At 41.7% G+C, this 20,524-nt stretch overlaps 1 long non-coding RNA gene and 1 pseudogene across 1 annotated transcript; one reads left to right on the forward strand and one right to left on the reverse strand.

Annotated features, from left to right (window-relative positions):
* The first annotated feature begins 529 nt into the window (after positions 1-529).
* Positions 530-1,596, forward strand: LOC116904470 (annotated as a pseudogene).
* A 1,918-nt stretch (positions 1,597-3,514) lies between these two features.
* Positions 3,515-7,053, reverse strand: LOC116902988. Its single transcript, XR_004388246.1, has 3 exons — positions 6,949-7,053; positions 4,890-4,984; positions 3,515-3,631 (listed from the first exon to the last, which is right to left on the reverse strand). It is a non-coding gene; the product is annotated as an uncharacterized LOC116902988 (long non-coding RNA).
* Between the last annotated feature and the right edge of the window lie 13,471 nt (positions 7,054-20,524).

The raw sequence follows: 20,524 nt of genomic DNA on the forward strand, positions 1-20,524 counted from the left end.
CTGAAAGAAAACAGGACAACAGGTCTACAGCACTCCTGACACACAGGCCTATAGGACGGTCTACCCACTGTCAGAAATAGCAGAACAAGGTAACACCAGGGAAAACCTGATGGCGAGAGGCAAGCGCAGGAACCCAAGCAAGAGAAACCAAGACTACATGGCACCATCGGAGGTCAATTCTTCCACCAAAGCAAACACTGAATCTCCAAACACACCAGAAAACCAAGATCTAATTTCAAAATCATATTTGATCATGATGCTGGAGGACTTCAAGAAAGACATGAAGAACTCCCTTAGAGAACAAGTAGAAGCCTACAGAGAGGAATTGCAAAAATCCCTGAAAGAATTCCAGGAAAACATAAATAAAGAAGTAGGAGCCTATAGAGAGGAATCACAAAAATTCCTGAAAGAATTCCAGGAAATCACAATCAAACAGGTGAAGGAATTAAAAATGGAAATAGAAGCAATAAAGAAAGCACAAAGGGAAACAACCCTGGATATAGAGTGTGAGAAAGACCTTTCTCTTTGATTTAAGAGGTGGGTGCCCCAATATTCAGCAGAAGTTTTCCTCAAGTCGATTTCATTCAGGCCCTTTAGTGTGGAATGTGACAGTAAAGACAGGGAGTCTTTGGAAAATGGGGACTTACTCATCAATGCCAGTTGATCTCGACATGGCAGAGGACAGCCTGGAGTTTTACGAATGAGCAGTAGCTGAAGATGTTCCTTCTATTCAAAGAGCAAGTGACAAAGTGATTGGTAGCATCATATCAAGATATCCACGAGCCATAACACGCACTCCTGAAAGTCTTTCAAAACGGTGGGATCTGTGGAGAAAGATTATGGCATCAGACCTTGAAATTGTAAATATTTTGTAGTGTTCTCCTGAATCCTTCTTTCCGTCTAATAACAACCTAAACTTAGAGAATAACATAAAGTTCCTCTGCTCTGTTGGGTTGACTCATAAATGCCTCTGCTGACTGTTGACCAGTGCTCCCAGGACCTTGTCCAACAGTCTGAATTTGAATAAACAAATGGTTGAATATTTGCAGGAAACCAGCATATCCTTATGTCACAACATTCCCACAAATTTTTGTCTGGAAGGTAATTAGTAAAAATCCTTCCATCTTAATTCAGAGCACCAAACGTGTGAAAATTACTATTGAATTTTACAGTCAACTTTCAACTTAGACAAAGAGGACCTGCTGCTTCTGGTATGTGGTCCAGGAGCTAGAATCTTAGACCTTTCCAACGACTGTACCAAAAGAAACTACACAAACATCAAAGAGAGGCTGCTCTCTCTCGGATGCACTGAGGAGGAGGTACAGAAGTTTGTCCTAAGCTATCTGAATATGATCTTCTTGTCAGAGAAAAAGTTTAATGATAAAATAGACTGCCTCCTAGAAGAGAAAATCAGTACTTCACAAATAATTGAAACTTCAAGGGTATTAGACTTGAGCATAAATGCTTTAAAAACTCGCATCAGAGAGTTGGCACATGCTGGATATGACGTGAGCACCTCAAGCATTGCTCTGCTGTCCTGGAGTCAGAGACGATATGAAGCTAAACTGAAGAGATTAAGTGGATAGGCCAGTGTAGGCAGAGTCCCAAGGAATCTTACAAGTAGAGTGCTGGTTCCAGTTTGGAGTTTTCAAACAGGAGAGATTAATTTTTTAAATAAATATTTAAAAATATATAAGACTACATTTGTGTGTGTATGTGTTTGTGTGTGTTGTGTGTGTGTGTGTGTGTGTGTGTGCTGTGTGTGCTCACGCATGCCTGTCAGAGGCACCTGTGGACGTTCAGGAGATCTTTTACGAGTTGGATCTCTTTCTGCTGAGTAGGTTCCTGGGACAAAGTTAGTCATCAGGCTTTGAAGCAAAGTGTCTTCATCCACTAAGCCTTTTTCTGGCCCAAGATATTTGCTTTTTCACCACAGATTCATTTATAATGATTTTGTGGATTCTTTGTTTTATAACTCAAAGAGCTTACAGTTAGTATGCTCAAATATAGTCTTAACTATTCCTTCTTAGTTTAAGTCAACATAACAGTCCATAATCTGTTATATTGTGTAGGCTTTAGCTGTTCAGTAGTAGCAGTAGTAGTAGTAGTAGTAGTAGTAGTAGTAGTGGCAGTAGTAGTACCAGTAGCAGTAGCAATTGTTCCTGAATTCTACAGCAGAAGAGCTTATAGAAAGAGTTCACAAAATGTGCTTTTGTAGTTTCTGTTTATATTTAACAGTCAACAGATTTGGATTGGAGATACAGCATTCTCAGCATGTGGACTCTGGGTCAGATGTCCAACACAGAAAAGTTGATGGTTTTATATGTGTTAGTTCTGTCTTTTCACATTTTCAATCCCAAGATCTTTTTTTATCTCAATATAGCTAGCTAATTATAGTTCAATTTCAGAGTGTAATGGCAGTAAAAATAGTAAAATGTGAGTTTCCATTGTTTTACGCCTTACATTTGAATAAATAGTGTCATCTGCTGACAGAATTACCTATGGGTTTGTCTATTCTGATTTCTTTTATACAGGGGTAACAGTATTGGCAGTACAAAGATGTTAACATGTTAGTTTCCAAAAGCATGGAAATGTGGTACATTGGCACACTGGTATTAAATTTAAACGTGGTTAAGAATCTCAGCACCTGGAAGGCTGAGGCAGTATTGCGAGCAGCCAGGTTTACAGTCTTGAGAATCTGTCTCAAAAATGGTTTATTTTAAATGTCTTAAGAAGGGGAGATTATCCTGAATTGTTTTGTGGGCCACCCACAATCATACAGTCATGAAAAATGGAAGCAGGAAGTGTAAGAGGTGAGAGGGATGCGGTGTAAGAGAGACTTGTCTGCTATTTCTGCCTTCTATAAGGAAGAGCCACAGGTAAGGGATGTAGGTGACCTCTACAAAGTGGCAAGGACACAGCAGCATTCTCCCATTAGCACAGGGAGACCAGTATCCAACCTCTGCCCTGTAGCACCACAAGAAAACATTCGTGTTCTCTGGAGATTGTGCCTGGCCTAGCAGAGATGGTATAGCAACAGTAGTTTTAAGGGCCTAAGATTATATAGGATGGACAGAGTATATTATGCAACCATTGGGGTTTTAAAGACATGGTTGGGGGATGAACGGATACTGAGTGTCAGGCGAGTTTAACATTTAAATAATAGGGTTTGAGTGAAATCAAAACAAATATTGACAGATGCATATTCATATCCCAGAGTTTACTTTTATTTTAAATGGAGCACTCAAGAGTGCTGCTTAAACCTGTGCCCTCACCTGACTCTTAACAACCTGTACTCAAGTCACTGTGACATAGTTAGACCAGGGCTTCAGAATGTGTCTCTACTTAAACCCTTCTTCACTTGAGAAACTTTTACATAACCCTATATATGTATATAAAATAAGCATATAAATGAAACATTTGCTGATAGTCACAAAACTTTGTTTCGAAAGAATTCTTTCTGATGCATACAAATTTCCCAATTATTAATGATTGGAAGCAAGTTTGCATACTGTGAATATACCTGATTACTTTTACACAATTAGATCTTGGCTGTTTGGAGCTGAAGAACCCAGAGCATATTCAGTGCTGTTTAGGCTCGATTGACGAGTTGATTTTCTAATTGTCAATGCTGTAAATAAAACAACAAAAGTATGTGTAAAGCCATTGTAGAGGTTGCTAGAAATTCTGCCCCATTCCTAAGCTAAAATTAATTTAAGGACTTTTAAAGCCTGAAACCCAAGTCAGGAACTCAGCGTTTTTAAAAATCAAGCATTCTAAGAAAAGAGTCCCAAAGGTCCACTAATGTGATGCTTGCTGAAGAAGAACAACAACTGGAAAATACTAAAAGCTGTAACTGTTATATTTTCATAAGAGCAGAAAGCCTTATGGACATCGGAGCACTGCAATTCATAACATACAATAGTGTTCAGCTGAGGTATCATCGGCCAATGGTGATCACTGTACGATGACATATTGTATGATGGAACGCGACTTGCATAGTGAACACTGTGTGCCCTCAGGACCAAGTCCCTGAAGCGCAGTTGTTACTCAGGTGAGCACTGCCAGAATTCGTTATATATTTGATTTTGTATTACTTTTTGTTGTTTCCAAAATTTACACAGTATTCATGTGCGACCCCCATGTGGGGTTGTGACCCCCGGTGGAAGAAGCTGGGGAGAAGACAGCAGGGACAGCACACCTAGGGTTTCATTTTCATAGCGAAGAGCTTTCTGCACTCACTAGGATCAGTGGCTGGAATTTACCAAGCGAGCAATACAGGTCTGCTTTGCCCTCCCTAGGCCAGGAGGTGTACAGTTAGACTTTGCCCTTTCTGCCCATAGAAAACACGGGCTTTCATGAGGACCTCGACCTTGTGCTGGACCAGTGTTTCTTGAGTTAGTAAATGAAATGAGACCACATTCTTGGTTCTTTTTCTATGAACCCCTGGTTGGGGACATTCCCCTCTTTGCTTCCCTGCTGTGTCACTTTGCCATATGAATATTAACTCGAGTGCCTCCAACTGAATCATGCATGTAGGGCTAGCTCATCCCACTTGGAACTGTATGTGTGTAGCTCCCCTCTTCCAAGGGCCTGCTCTTTTGATGGAAGCCCTATGCCTACACTTCACATGCACACAGCATACACGGTTTGAGCTTATCAGCTGAGTGTCACGTGATACACTTCACTGAATTTGAAGTTCGCTTTAATGTGTGAGCCATGGGTAACAAAGTTAATTATAGAAATTATGGATCACTGATAAAGTATAGACTGATAAAAAATGAAAATTATGTCCTAATCATCTCGTGATTACTTGTGTATAGAACTTGAAGAGCTGTAGGGGGACCTGTAGACAACAGTTTGGTCATACATTTTCCAAAGGCAGATACCTGCAAGTCTGGCTGATGATTCAAACTGAAGGAACTTTCCATAGTCCATAGATACGAAGACGGTTGTTTTACCTATAGGTTCTGTCACCCTCAGGCTGGAGGAAAGGAAATTAATTCTTTTCTTTAGTTTAATAGCTGTTTGTTGCTTTTTAACAAATACTGTTTCTTAATTAATTAAATTTATGTATATGAGTACATGTACACTTGCTTGCCACAAGAGGGCATCAGATCACATTATAGATAGTTCTGAGTCACCATGTGTTTGCTGGGAATTGAACTCTGAACCTCTGGAAGAGCAGCCAGTACTCATAATGGCTAAGCCATCTCTCCCACACCCAAATACCATTTCTTCACTGTACAGTTCTGAAATGATATAATTTAGGATTTTGTTTTACAGTTTTTCACCTTGACTTTAAAATACCTGCTATGCCTTCTTAAGGTCTCAAAATACACACCATTGTCTTCCAGATATGACAAGGAAGCTATGCCCACGGAATCTCAATAAAATAGCTGCCCTAAACAAGTCCCAAGCAATGACAAGGCTTGTTGACATGCCAACATGGATGGGGGGGTGGCCACGGGACCTCACCCCTGAAGCAAGAGCTATGGGTAGTCACTGACTGCTGAGAGAGAATTAGTCTTCCCCAGGGATGAGCCCCTAATTATTGGTTATTCAATGCCAAGAGGTCAGCTCTGAAAACATACATGCAAGTAACACTAAATAGACTCGGTATGCTGTAGTAAAGGATCACTCACATACATATGTAACAATAATAATTAAAGAAAAGGAGGCCATAAATTTGAGGACTGGGCATGGGAGGAGCTACAGAGGACTGGGAGAGGAGATAATGTCAGTATATTTTGATTAAATTAGAAATTTGAAAGATACACAGCACTGTCTTTGTGCTTATTTAGGTACAAATTCCACAATGTCCATCCTTATTTAACTTGGACATTTAAAACTAAATATGCCACATGAATATGGCATTTATTGTGTGCCTATATACAAAACTCGACATGGACTGATGTGTTTCTTGAATTATTGCAGGTAATCTGATCCATTTTTTTGTTTTTAAGATTTATTTATTTAATGTATATGAGTACACTGTCACTTTCTTCAGACACACCAGAAGAGGGCATCAGATCCCTTTACAGATGGTTGTGAGCCACCATGTGTTTGCTGGGAATTGAACTCAGGACCTCTGGAAGAGCAGCCAGTGCTCTTAACCACTGAGCCATCTCTAGCCCCAGGTAATCTGATCCTTAATTAATCTTTTACTCCTCGAAGAGGTTCTATCTAAAAAAATAAATAAATAAAGATTCCAGTTGTTACATATGAAGTGAGGGAATCAAATCTTGTTGTGAAAATAAATGTTATTTATAAAGTAGGCCAATTCTAAAACAAATTTGATCTCTCGATTATTCTGAAGACATAAAAAGTAACAATCCGTGTGCTCTTGCGTTTTTCCATGCCATTTCTAAGAGTGGCTTTGACGACTGCCATATTTAACTCTGGGTGGTTACTAAACAACCCTCCACAGGAGGATTGGCACGTGAGAGAAAATGGCCGAGTTGGAACTAAGAGTGAAGCATCTGCCTTGCAAAGAAAGCACCCATGCTCAACACACGGCCTACAGAGAGCCAGAGGCTGTGATGAGTTGTGCCGTGACTTCCGGGCCTGCTGCATACTCTCAGTGGGTTGACCATTGGTTTACACCCTCCCCCACAAGTGAAGGTTTGTCAGTGGACTGGACTAGAACAGTCATCGGCCTAGAAGGTTCTATCCGCTCACACTCCTGTGCTCTTTAAGCTGGAATTAGCAGCTTCTTAGGTCAATGGTGCCATGTGCTCCCCGGCTCCTTTATTTTCTTCCTAGAGTCATCCAGCAAGGAATGACTCAGTGATGGCTTCATCAACTGGGACATTTAAACTCCCTTGACACACACCCCTTTCCTTTCCCAGTGTGATGCAGATGCGCTCTGATGCCCTCTGACTTACACTTGAGTTATTCCCCCAAAATGATATATAGTAAGTTATAAATGCAAATAATTCACCTGACCTAGTGGACCCATGGCTTCACCGGATGTGAAGCCGAGTGATCACGTGGCCGACTGCGGTCTGGGGCTGCTGCTGCTGCTGCTGGGCATTGCATGACACACATTGTTAGCCTGGGAAAAGATCACGATCCAGAATTCAGGACCTGGTTCCTGCTGAATATGTCTCAATTTTGTATCATCATACGCTTGGAAACTTAAGTCAAAGCATTGTCCTTTGCAGCTCGTTTGTATTTAGGGGATCACCACACTCTGACACAGAACCGTAGTTGAGGGCGTTAGGAGCCTGCAAGAGTTCAAGGTAGCTTTGATAGTTTTTATTTGCAAAAATAACATTTTTTCCTGAATTCAAAATAACCACATGAATACAGAAATTGGAAAAATACAGAAAAATAGACACATGAAAATCTTCATAATCTCAGTCCTGGAGAAAACACTTGTTAACATGGAGGCATATAATTCTCTGTTCCTTTCCTGAAATAATGTTACATGGAGAAAATACATATAATCAATTTTCTTGCCAAATTTAACTTAAAAGGTGTTGAACATGTATGTTAAGTATCAATTCCGTACCACGGTATGCAACAGTGTTCTTAGGAATTGCATTATAAAAGTTGTTTAATTGCGATGAACTCACGAATAAAGACATCACGAAGCTAAGTAATGAAGCCCTGGAAGCAAACGCTCGCTCATTCCAAACCCTGCATCTCAGTGAACTCCTCTAGTGTTCAATTCTGAGACCTCAGCCTCACTTAGGGCTTTATACACTGCATCTCAGTGAGCTTCTCCAGTGTTAAATTCTGAGACTGCAGCCTCACTTAGGGCTTTATACACTGCATCTCAGTGAGCTCCTCTAGTGTTCAATTCTGAGAGCCTCTGCAGCCTCACTTAGGGTTCAATTGAGACCTCAGCCTCACACACCACATCTCAGTGAGCTTCTCTAGTGTTCAATTCTGAAACTGCAGACTCACTTAGGGCTTTATACACTGCATCTCAGTGAGCTTCTCCAGTGTTAAATTCTGAGACTGCAGCCTCACTTAGGGCTTTAACTTTTTCGTTTTCAGGCGCATTTTAGTGCTTATCTGCCAAAAAAAAAAAAAATCCTGGTAGTTAAAACTAGAAAAGCAGTTAACTTCAAATCCTCTTTTATGAATTTATCTCCCTTCCATTCTTCCCCATCCTCTGACGTCACTCTTCCCTGTTTTCCTTTGTAAATGTTTCAATATACATGTACACATACTTGTTTACATATAGATCTATATACATCTATTTTCCTACAAACTTTGTGATTTCAATTTCTTCCACATTGAAGAAATTTTGTCTTTATATATGTTCACTATCCACTCATCCATTGATGAACAACTAGAATATTATGTATCCGTTCTCTTTAAAGCAACAGGATCCCTTACTCACTACAGATGGGAATGAAAACTAAGAAAGCGATTATGGAAATCAGGTTGGAGATTCCTCAAGAAATTAAAATGGGACTCATAGGCTCCAGTCAGTTCTGTCCTGCACACCCAGAGGACTTCATGCCCTACCAGAGAGACACATACAGTCCAATGCCTATTGCTGCTTTAGTCATTACAGCAAGGAAATGGAACCAAATTAATAAATGTTTTAAATGTAGTTTTAGAAACATGTGACGATTGTTTATCTCCACCATACACTATCATGGGCTGTTTTTAGGTAAATTTGAAACCTGAGAACATTGACCCACAGTGGTTGTGGATTAGACCTGGCCTCCCAGGAGGCCTAGCTGGGTTCAGGAAGTCACCACACATTCTCTATTATTCTCTAGGCTTGTCTAGGGAATTCTCTACCTTGTTTCTACTCATCCTGGTGGAAGGAGGGAGACTGGGAGCAAGGATGAGAACAGTGAGAGTGGGGAAGGAGACAGGTGAGGTGATGAATATGGTCATGATGCATCGTATACCTGCACAAGGCGGACAGACATGGAAAATACATAAAGGAAAGAAAATCAATACATTGTCAGTGTAATGGTGCTGGACATCGGTAATCCTCACGCTTATCTAACAAACACTTTACCCACTGAGCCGTTTTCCCAGTCTGTATGTAAGATTTTTTTTTTCTTTTGTTTCTTTTTTAATTGGATATTTGTTTTTATTTACATTTCAAAGGTTATTCCCTTTCCCTGTTTCCCATCCAAAAGCTCCCTATCCCATCCCCTGACCACCTTCTTCTATGAGGGTGTTTTCCCTCCCCAACTACCATACTTCCTGCCCTGACATTCCCCTACACTGGGGAGGGGGTATCCAGCCTTGGCAGGACCAAAGGCTTCTCCTCCAATTGGTGTCCAATAAGGCCATCCTCTGCTACACACGCATAGGAGCTGGAGCCATAGGTCTGTCCATGTGTACACTGTAGGTAGTAGTTTACTCCCTGGGAGCTCTGGTTGGTTGATATTGTTGTTCTTATGGGGTTGTGAGCCTCTTCAGCTCAGGAGCCCCTAACTCCTCCAATAGGGGCCCTGTTCTCAGTTCAATTGTTGGCTGCCAGTATTATTCATACTCTGACTGAGCATCTCAAGAGCATCTCCTATATCAGGCTCCTATCAGCATGCACTCCTTGGCTTCATCAATATTGTCCAGGTTTGGTGGCTGTATTCATATGCTCTGGATCCCCAGGTGGGGCAGGATCTGAATGGTCATTCCCTCAGTCTTTGCTCCAAACTTTGTTTCCGTATTTCCTCCTATGAATATTTTTATTCCCTCTTTTATGAAGGACTGAAGCGACAGGAGCAGCAGGTCCCCTGCGTCTGAGACATCGCCGGAACCTGAAAGTACCGACCTGATAAACAGTTCTCTGCACCCAAATCCCGTGGGAGGGAGAGCTAAACCTTCAGAGAGGCAGACATGCCTGGGAAACCAGAAGAGGCTGCACTCTGCACACATCTCTGACTCCAGAGGAAAACACCAAACACCATCTGGGACCCTGGTGCACAGGGGCTCCCGGAAAGGGCGGCGCAGGTCCTTCTGGTTGCTGCCCCCATGGAGAGATAAGCAACACCCCATGAGCAAACTTGAGCTTTGGGACCACAGGTAAGTCCAACTTTTCTGCTGCAAGAGACTTGAGTGGTGGCCTCAGGACACACAGAGGCAAAATTCCTCTAGAACCAGACACTTCCGGTGTTTAGGGGGATTCCCAATGTCGCGGATCCCTGCCCCCAGCTCACTGCTCCCAAACCCCATGGGAGAGAGAGCTCACCACCCGGACAGGTGGACACTCCTGAGACTGCAGAGCGGAAGAGACCACCAACACTGCCCACCCCTGCCCACGTCCTTGGCCCAAGAGGAAACTGTATACGGCCTCTGGGTTCCTATAGATAAGGCACAGGAGCAGCAGGTCCCCTGCATCTGAGACACCGCCAGAACCTGAAGGAACCGACCGGATAAACAGCTCTCTGCATCCAAATCCCGTGGGAGGGAGAGCTAAACCTTCAGAGAGGCAGACATGCCTGGGAATCCAGAAGAGACTACACTCTGCCCACATCTCTGACTCCAGAGGAAAACACCAAATGCCATCTGGGACCCTGGTGCACACGGGCTCCCGGAAAGGGCGGCGCAGGTCCTCCTGGTTGCTGCCCTCGTGGAGAGCTCATAAGCAACACCCCATGAGCAAACTTGAGCCTCGGGACCACAGGTAAGTCCAACTTTTCTGCTCCAAGCGACCTGCCTGGTGAACTCAGGACACAGGCCCACAGGAACAGCTGAAGACCTATAGATAGGAAAAACTACACGCCCGAAAGCAGAACACTCTGTTCCCATCACTGGCTGAAAGACAACAGGAAAACAGGTCTACAGCACTCGTGACACACAGGCTTATAGGACAGTCTAGCCACTGTCAGAAATAGCAGAACAAAGTAACACTAGAGATAATCTGATGGCGAGAGGCAAGCCCAGGAACCCAAGCAACAGAAACCAAGACTACATGGCATCATCGGAGCCCAATTCTTCCACCAAAGCAAACACTGAATAGCCAAACACACCAGAAAAGCAATATCTAGATTCAAAATCATATTTGATCATGATGCTGGAGGACTTCAAGAAAGACGTGAACAACTCCCTTAGCGAAACACAGGAAAACATAAATAAACAAGTAGAAGCCTACAGAGAGGAATCACAAAAATCCCTGAAAGAATTCCAGGAAAACACAATCAAACAGTTGAAGGAATTAAAAATGGAAATAGAAGCAATCAAGAAAGAACACATGGAAACAACCCTGGATATAGAAAACCAAAGAGGAGACAAGGAGCCGTAGATACAACCATCACCAACAGAATACAAGAGATAGAAGAGAGAATCTCAGGAGCAGAAGATTCCATAGAAATCATCGCCTCAACTGTCAAAGATAATGTAAAGCGCAAAAAGCTACTGGTCCAAAACATATAGGAAATCCAGGACTCAATGAGAAGATCAAACCTAAGGATAATAAGTATAGAAGAGAGTGAAGACTTCCAGCTCAAAGGACCAGTAAATATCTTCAACAAAATCATAGAAGAAAACTTCCCTAACCCAAAGAAAGAGATACTCATAAGCATACAAGAAGCCTACAGAACTCCAAAAAGATTGGACCAGAAAAGAAAATCCTCCCGTCACATAATAGTCAAAACACCAAATGCACAAAATAAAGAACGAATATTAAAAGCAGTAAGGGAAAAAGGTCAAGTAACATATAAAGGCAGACCTATCAGAATCACACCAGACTTTTCACCAGAGACTATGAAAGCCAGAAGATCCTGGACAGATGTCATACAGACCCTAAGAGAACACAAATGCCAGCCCAGGTTACTGTATCTTGCAAAACTCTCAATTAACATAGATGGAGAAACCAAGATATTCCATGACAAAACCAAATTTACACAATATCTTTCTACAAATCCAGCGCTACAAAGGATAATAAATGGTAAAGCCCAACATAAGGAGGCAAGCTATACCCAAGAAGAGGCAAGAAACTAATCGTCTTGGCAACAAAACAAAGAGAAGAAAAGCACACAAACATAACACATCCAAGTATGAATATAACAGGAAGCAATAATCACTATTCCTTAATATCTCTCAACATCAATGGCCTCAACTCCCCAATAAAAAGACATAGATTAACAAACTGGATATGCAATGAGGACCCTGCATTGTGCTGCCTACAGGAAACACACCTCAGAGACAAAGACAGACACTACCTCAGAGTGAAAGGCTGGAAAACAACTTTCCAAGGAAATGGTTGGAAGAAACAAGCTGGAGTAGCCATTCTAATATCAAATAAAATCAATTTTCAACTAAACGCATGCCATGTGTTGATTGTGTGTGTGTGTGTGTGTGTGTGTGTGTGTGCGTGTGAGTATGAGAGAGAGAGAGAGAGAGAGAGAGAGAGAGAGAGAGAGAGAGAGAGATTCTCACTCAGGATGATATTTTCTAGTTCCACCCATTTGCCTACGAATTTCATGAAGTCATTCTTTTAAATAGCTGAGTAGTATACCATTGTGTAGATGTACCACATTTCTGTATCCATTCCTCTGTTGAGGGACATCTGGGTACTTTCCAGCTTCTGGCTATAATAAATAAGGCTGCTATGAACATAGTGGAGCATTCGTCCTTGTTATATGTTGGAGCATCATTTGGGTATATGGCCAGGAGTGGTATAGCTGGGTTCTCAGGTAGTACTATGTCCAATTTTCTGAGTAACGTGCAGGCTGATTTCCACAATGGTTGTACCAGTCTGCAATCCCACCAACAATGGAGGAGTGTTCCTCTTTCTCCACATCCTCGCCAGCATCTGCTGTCACCTGAGTTTCTGTTCTTAGCCATTCTGACTGGTGTGAGGTGGAATCTCTGGGTTGTTTTGATTTGCATTTCCCTGATGACTAAGGATGTTGAACATTTCCTTAGGTGCTTCTCAGCCATTCGATATTCCTCACTTGAGAATTCTTTGTTTAGCTGTGTACCCCATTTTTAATAGGGTTATTTGATTCTCTGCGGTCTAACTTCTCGAGTTCTTTGTATATATTAGCCCAAGAGTGGTCATTTAAAGTCACAAGCATCATCGCATGCCACACCATCCTTTTAATATGGAAATGGTAAAAGATATTTGCATAGCAGCACAACTTTGATACAAAGTTGGCTTAATCATCATTTTAATAAACTAAAGGAGGATGAGAACCCAGAACAGCATCTTGGGAAAGTCTACCATACTGCTCCCAGTTCTCTTTTCCTCTTCTTTGCTCCTCATCTTTAACTACCTACTCTTCATCTTCTTGTCTCCCAAACTCTCCAAAATCCCAGCGATACCTTTTCCTCATTCACGTTCATGGAGACTTAAGCCACCTCCTGGTGTTCATAAAAGAAAATCCGTGGGGCATGCTGAGGAGAGAATACTCAGACAGAAGTGAGACTACAGGAGTTATGGTCCAGAAAGCAGAGATTGTCAGTCTTGCTTTTCTGATACTGGTGAACTTGTAAGTGGCCTGGAACCTACAGGGTCAATAAATAGCTACTGGATAAATACACATAGGCTAGGAATAAACTGTGACCAGCAGTTTCACTTTCTGGGTAAACTGATTATTAATAACTTAAATTCTCAAATCGAAATCTTTATTCTTACAAATACTAAACCAAACAGAAAAATGCAAAAGTACTTGGGGGAAAAATGGTCTAGAAAACAACCAGAGAAAGACTGAGATCAAAACCGAACCTGTTCCCTGATACAGACAAGAGTGTCAGCCCCAGCCTGCAGAAAGCGTTGGCTCCGCCCTGTGGTCCCGAATGAGCTCCACAGAGGAGTCTCCGCATCCTCAGCAGTGTCTCGCCGCCCCCTGCTGGGCTCCTGCGGTCAGACTAGCTAGGATTTAAGCTCGCCGCGCAGAGTCAATGACGTTAACCCTGCGCCCGGCCGGAGGCCGGAAGTCAGTCATTACTTCCGCCTTTCTATCCCTCCTGAGCCCTAGAGGCGGAAGTAAACGGCGTGGACCGCGAGCTTTGCACGGGAAGCAAATACAAGGTTGGGTTCAGGCTGGGGTTGGGGAGCCGCTGTAGTGTTTGTAAGCGGGTTGCATGTGTCTGCCAGACAGTGCTACTGCTAAAGGCCATTGCAGATTTTCACTGGAGGGGAGAGGCTTCGATGTGGAATTACGGTGGTTTTGAGTTTAGACTCAAGCTCTCTACTCTTCATACCGCAAAGGAACTCGGCATTGTGTCAGAATTTGTAACTTTAGGGATAGCGCCCCCAACTTAGGTTGTTGTACATATACAGCATTATGAGGAAATAATGTATGTGAAACGTTTGTGATTCCCTACCCCACCCCCCGCTCCCAGTCGGTGGAGAATGGTCTTTTGTTGCCCTTATGTTTTCATTCTGACTAACAGATCTTTAGTTTGCTAGAGGTTGTGCATCTGGCAAAAATGATGTGGAGGTGTCTAGCCTGGATCTCTTTGTTCTCTACTACACTGGCGATATTTTTGCCTTTTTCTTTTCCAGATTAGAAGTATGGTGGTTGAATCGTCTGGTCCCTGCCTTTTCAGGGAGATATCCAAAGTCTCTCTTCTTAACGACATATCCGATGCAGAAATGTAGTTCTTAAAAACAAACAAACACACGAACGAACCTCTCCCCTTGAATGTTGCATCAAAAAGTAGCTGATTGTGGCCCCCCAATGCAATGATTATGTGTTTTCTTTAAAAGCCTGTTGTTCACTTACCAACTGCGGGACAGAGAGGGACAGAAGTCTTTCTCCTTCAACCTTACTAATAACAATCACCAGATGTTGATGGCATTCGCTAAATTTAACGTTCCTTAAGAAAACGGTTTATTTTAGAGGAAGATTGAAGGCAATTGTTTGAGATTTACTTTTTTAAAAAATTGTCTTGGGCTAGTTAACTTGCCAGAGTTTACAAATTCAGCTCAACAAACTGTTTTTAAAAGGGCATTGTATTTATACAATTACTTGCAAATACAGCTTGGATTCAAGAAAATGACCTTTTCTGAAAGAAGAGATGATTTGACTGAGAAACGTGCATGTTGTAGCGCACCTGTGAGTGCGCTCATGCGTGAGTTTTGAGTTTGAGTTTGATATGAAAGTAGTAAGTTCTGTGGGGAGGAAGGGTCTACTGAGAAGGGAAGTATGAGAATTATGAGGAAAAACAGTAGGATATGTTTCTAATGAAATGTATATGTATATATGTATGCATGCGTCTGACATGGACTTTGGGAAGTATAGATAGGTAGATAGATGTTCTATTATTTGTTATGTCAATTAAAAGTAATAAAAATCCAGCAAGGACAATGAGACCAGAATTGGTGAGGATGGTCAGCACAAGATTGCTGTGTTACTGTTTTGAGTGAAGTTGAGTTTGTGAGGAAGAGAAAAAATCCTCATGGGTGCTTATCACTAATGATATTAATCAGAGGAGGGCTATTTGGGGGACTGCATAGATGCTCAGTTCACTTTTGTATGTGTTGATTCATTTAGAAAATATTTATTTGGAGGATAAGTTATATAAAGAAAAACAAAATTTACTTGTGATAGATCTAGCAGAAACTGTAATAGTTACACACACACACACACACACACACACACACACACCGGTCCTGGAGCAAACGTTTTGGTCATTTTGGTTCATTGGTATTGGAATTTCTCTTGAATATTCTGTGGCATGGTTATCATTTACCATGGTGCTAATCATCTGAAGAGAATGCACTGTCTTGGGTAGTAATCTTCAAGCTGACAGGCTTAATATATGTGCCATTAGTGAGTGATTTTAGATTTATTATTCAATAATGTATACGTTATAAAATAGAAATACTCACAGAATAAGACTAGTACAGTTGAGAGTTTATACTGTGTTCTCTCCTTACACCGTATTGGATAATTTTGCATGCTTATTTATAAAGCTTGTTATGAAACTTGGCTGATTATAATGTGGTAGTGTTCTGGCCTGTTATGCAGCAGAGGTCACTCATGAGCATCTGGAAGGGAAAAGGTTGAATTGTGCAAGCTAGAGCTTGCCTTTCTTTCTTTCCTTCTTTCTTTCTTTCTTTCTTTCCTTCTTTCTTCTCTCTCTCTCTCTCTCTCTCTCTCTTTCTTTCTTTCTTTCTCTCTTTCTCTCTTTCTCAGTACATATATTTTTATTAATTACTTGAGAATTTAATACAGTATATTTTGATCAAATTCATAACCACTCCCTCAACTTCTCCTAGATGCACATCCCATTCCATAACTATTCAACTTTGTGTTCTCTCTCAGTCTCTCTCTGTTGTGGTTAGCCCTGAAGTTACTGTATTTTGATGGCAATTCCACTCCCCCAAGGACAGCTGCCTAGTCAAGGACTCAGGAATCAGGTGACTTCACCAGAACCACCTCCCCATGGAATTTGTAAAGTACAGGTGAGGGGCAGGTACAGGATAGAAGGAGGCCTGTTATTGGAGGAGAAAGAAGGATGGGCAGGAGAGAAATTTGAAGGAAGAGACTAGGGAGAGAGGAAGAGACAGGAGGGAGAGAGGAGAGAAGTCGTGGCAGGACAAGATGGCAGGTGATGTTAAGATTCTGTTCTGTGTATTTACAGGTTGTTATTAATGTTCTCAAGGGATGGATGGTACCAGGCTTTGTATGTTCAAGTGGGCAATTATATCTTACCAATTGGGTCAAAGGTTGTTGTGTTGTGTGTTCTTTTATGTGAGGGTTTGAGTGTAAGAAAGTGTGCAGCTAGGATGTGTTTCCGCCAAGATAGCTAGCAGATATCTTGGGCACCGAGGTGTAGACACAGCAGGGTAAAAGACTAACATTACCGTTTTATTTTATATATTTTTACAACAACAGATGGTGAGCCAAGGTGATGAGCAAGAATCCACTAGTAATCCTGAGAGTTGAGAGAAAGTTTTATTTTCTAAGTAAGACGAGGCCGGCGCCATGTTAAGTCATGTGATATCTTAAGCGCGGGAATTCAAACAAAGAAATGGGGAAGCCATGTGCGCTGGCAGTCTGTAGGTCCTCTGCTGTGTGAGAAGTAATGGCAGATCAGAGAGTTAGAGATTAAAAGCTGCTTTTTAAAGAAAGTTGTTTAGAAAGTCTTTCAGGATACTCATATTCTTTTTAACGTGCACTCCACGGGAATTTTGGGTTGAAAGCCTAGTTAGACAAGCTACTTCTTAATTACAGGTATTATTAAAAGGTGATTGAGTTTGCTTTTAGAAAGAAGAGAGTAAAGAGATTACCTGAATCAGGTTGGGATTTTCATCCACGGTTCAGAACTTAGATAGGGAAAATTGGTCACTACCTCCAAGTAGAGAGTTGTGATGAAATGTCTGTAACACCAGGGAGAGTGAATGCAGGCATACATTGTAGAAGTTATTAAGGTTAAAGAAAAATCTGTGGCTCCGGGTAGAGAGCTTAACAGGGGGATATATTTTGGGTTAAATTCCCGAGTTTTAAGTTGTTTGTTGGTATTAGAATTGATAGAAGGTGTTTAAGTTTGTTTTAAGGAGAGTAAAGAGATTACCCGAATCACGTGGAGATTTTCATCTACGGTTGGGAGCTTAGATAGGGAAAAATTAGTCACTAACTCCAAGTAGAGAGTTGTGATGAAATGTCTGCAACACCAAGGAGAGTGAATGCAGGCATATATTTTAGAAGTTATTAAGGTTAAAGAAAAATCTGTGGCTCCGGGTAGAGAGTTTGACAGATTGAGATATTTTGGGCTAAAGTTCTGGTTTGATGTGTTGCTTATTGATACTGGAATTGATAAAAGGTATTTGGTTTGTTTTATGAATTACACCGCTAAAGGCTGTATGGCTCATTGATGCCGGCTAGCGAGGGTTTGTGGTTACTTTTGATATTTACCACAGCAGGAAGCTTGGATTCTCTTAACGTAGGCTCCACGGGAATTTTGGGTTAATTTACTGATATTATAGCATACAAAAGCCCATCAGGCTCATTGTTTAGCTTACTTCCTTTTTAAAAAAAATTGTTCAGTCTTCATGATGAGTTTTATGATTATATTGTTATTCTGGGAGAGGGTGCAGGATACAAGCTTTTCTGCTTACAGACTAAGGAACATGGTATTTTGGGAGAAAGATTTTGTCTTTGTGCTTTTAAAAAATGTGATTAGGCTCTGGAACCATCACAGAGTCATACTGATCAGATTTGATAGAGGTAGACCGCCTGAAAAATTTATTCAGGAGAATCAAACAAAAAGATATCTCGATTCTATACTTTTGTCTTGAGAGTTGTGTTTTACAGAGTGTGCCTACTTGGATTCCTGGTCTCAAGGACTTTCAGCTGGGTCCAGTCAGGACACATCCTGCTACAGCATTTTTGCCCCAAAATTCTTCCTACCCCCCCCCTAAGGATATCTCAAGAACCCTTGTATATTCTTGAAGTAACAGCATGGAGGTAGCTTTTCGCCCAATCCCTGGACTTTGGGGACTGGAAGTGGTTATTCTAAAGTTGACATGAGAAATTTAGAAATGATTGTCCATTTAACAGGGGGTTTAGGTAGGGAGGTTAGGGTGTAATCTTATTTGTTAACTAAGTTAAAATCATATCTTTGTTTTGATATAGAATTTATTTGTTAAAAGAGATTAAAAGTACAAGGTTTAGAGCCAGTCCTTCTATTGATGTCATTACAAACTTGCCATTATGGCTAGATTATATATAGCTGGGGGAAGGGCAGCCCAGTCTGTGGGCTAGAGAGTTCAGGGTAGGGGTGGGATATGCTAGCCAGGAGGACCCTGTAACAGGTAAGGGACTGAGGGATGATGGGAGAACCTGACAGCCAGGTCAGCTTTTCTTTATCTTTATGTTTAATGAACAGCAGGGGCTGCCTTGGCAGACTTCTTTTCCCAGGTTTAGATCTAACAACTTTGAATTTTTTAATTCTTCTTTTAAACCTTTCTGGCATTGAGGATCTGTATAATTTTCCTTTGCATGCTAAGGATATTCTGAACCACTGATCCCCCTCTAAGGATTCTCCATCCTTGTAAACTGTATCATTGAAGAAGATGGAAATGAGTTTACAATTATTGCATGGCAACCAAGGAAACAGTTTGGTAAACTAAGGGAGATTGATGGGGGCTGTTTTCAGAGATTTGTGTAATATATAAATAATTATATTTTATACACACATCACATATAATTAGATCCATTGATTATAAATATTAACATTAACGGTAAATTAAACTATTGAAGTAGATTTTCCAGGGCTAGAGTTAGAGTTTGAGATTTGTTAAGGCAGCTAAAAGCAATCTTTGTTTGTGGGCAATTTATTTCAGACATCTAAAAGAGATTAAAAGGCAAATGGTACTGAAAGTGCCTTTTATTAGGAACAAAGCAAATATGTCAGAAACCGAAGAAACCAGAAATGAGAGAGATGGAGGGGAGAACTGACTCTGGGGAGTCAAAGCAGGCACAGTGTAATAAAAAGAAGAATACAGGGGCAGTACAGTTAGGGACAGCATGGTGCTGTTCTGCTTCTCTGTAGTGACAGAGGAGGAGCCTTAAGTCCATAGGGATCCACAGAAACAGTGAGGCCGGGGATGCCTGCAGCACCAGGAGAGCTGGAGGGGCGGATGCTTTCTCCAGGATCATAGCATTGTCACTGGTTATTTAACATATGCATTCACATAATAGTATATGTTAACATTATATTTATCTTACTCAGGATTTGAAAAGCTTTGGACTATCCCGTGATTATGGCACCAAGAACCATCTAGAGTGTGAGAAAGGACCGCCCAGACCTGAAGGGACCCGGTCAACAGTTCTCTGCACCCAAATCCCGTGGGAGGGAGAGCTAAACCTTCAGAGAGGCAGACACACCTGGGAAGCCAGAAGAGACTACACTCTGCCCACATTTCTGACTCCAGAGGAAAACACCTAACGCCATCTGGGACCCTGGTGCCCGGGGGCTCCCGGAAAAGGCTGTGCAGGTCCTCCTGGTTGCCGCCTTCACAGAGAGCTCAAAAGCAGCCTCCCACTAGCAACTTGAGCCGGGGGACCACAGGTAAGACCAACTTTTCTGCTCCAAGCGGCCTGCCTGGTGGACTCAGGACACAGGCCCACAGGAACAGCTGAAGACCTGTAGAGAGGAAAAACTACAGGCCTGAAAGCAGAACACTCTGTTCCCATAACTGGCTGAAAGAAAACAGGACAACAGGTCTACAGCACTCCTGGGACGGTCTACCCACTGTCAGAAATAGCAGAACAAGGTAACACCAGAGAAAACCTGATGGCGCGAGGCAAGCGCAGGAACCCAAGCAAGAGAAACCAAGACTACATGGCACCATCGGAGCCCAATTCTTCCACCAAAGCAAACACTGAATCTCCAAACACACCAGAAAACCAAGATCTAATTTCAAAATCATATTTGATCATGATGCTTGAGGACTTCAAGAAAGACATAAAGAACTCCCTTAGAGAAACGGAGGAAAATATAAATAAACAATTAGAAGCCTACAGAGAGGAATCACAAAAATCCCTGAAAGAATTCCAGGAAAACACAATCAAACAGGTGAAGGAATTAAAAATGGAAATAGAAGCAATAAAGAAAGCACAAAGGGAAACAACCCTGGACATAG

The sequence above is a fragment of the Rattus rattus genome, chromosome 6 (genome assembly GCF_011064425.1).
Source record: "Rattus rattus isolate New Zealand chromosome 6, Rrattus_CSIRO_v1, whole genome shotgun sequence".
Classification (NCBI taxonomy): Eukaryota; Metazoa; Chordata; class Mammalia; order Rodentia; family Muridae; genus Rattus; species Rattus rattus.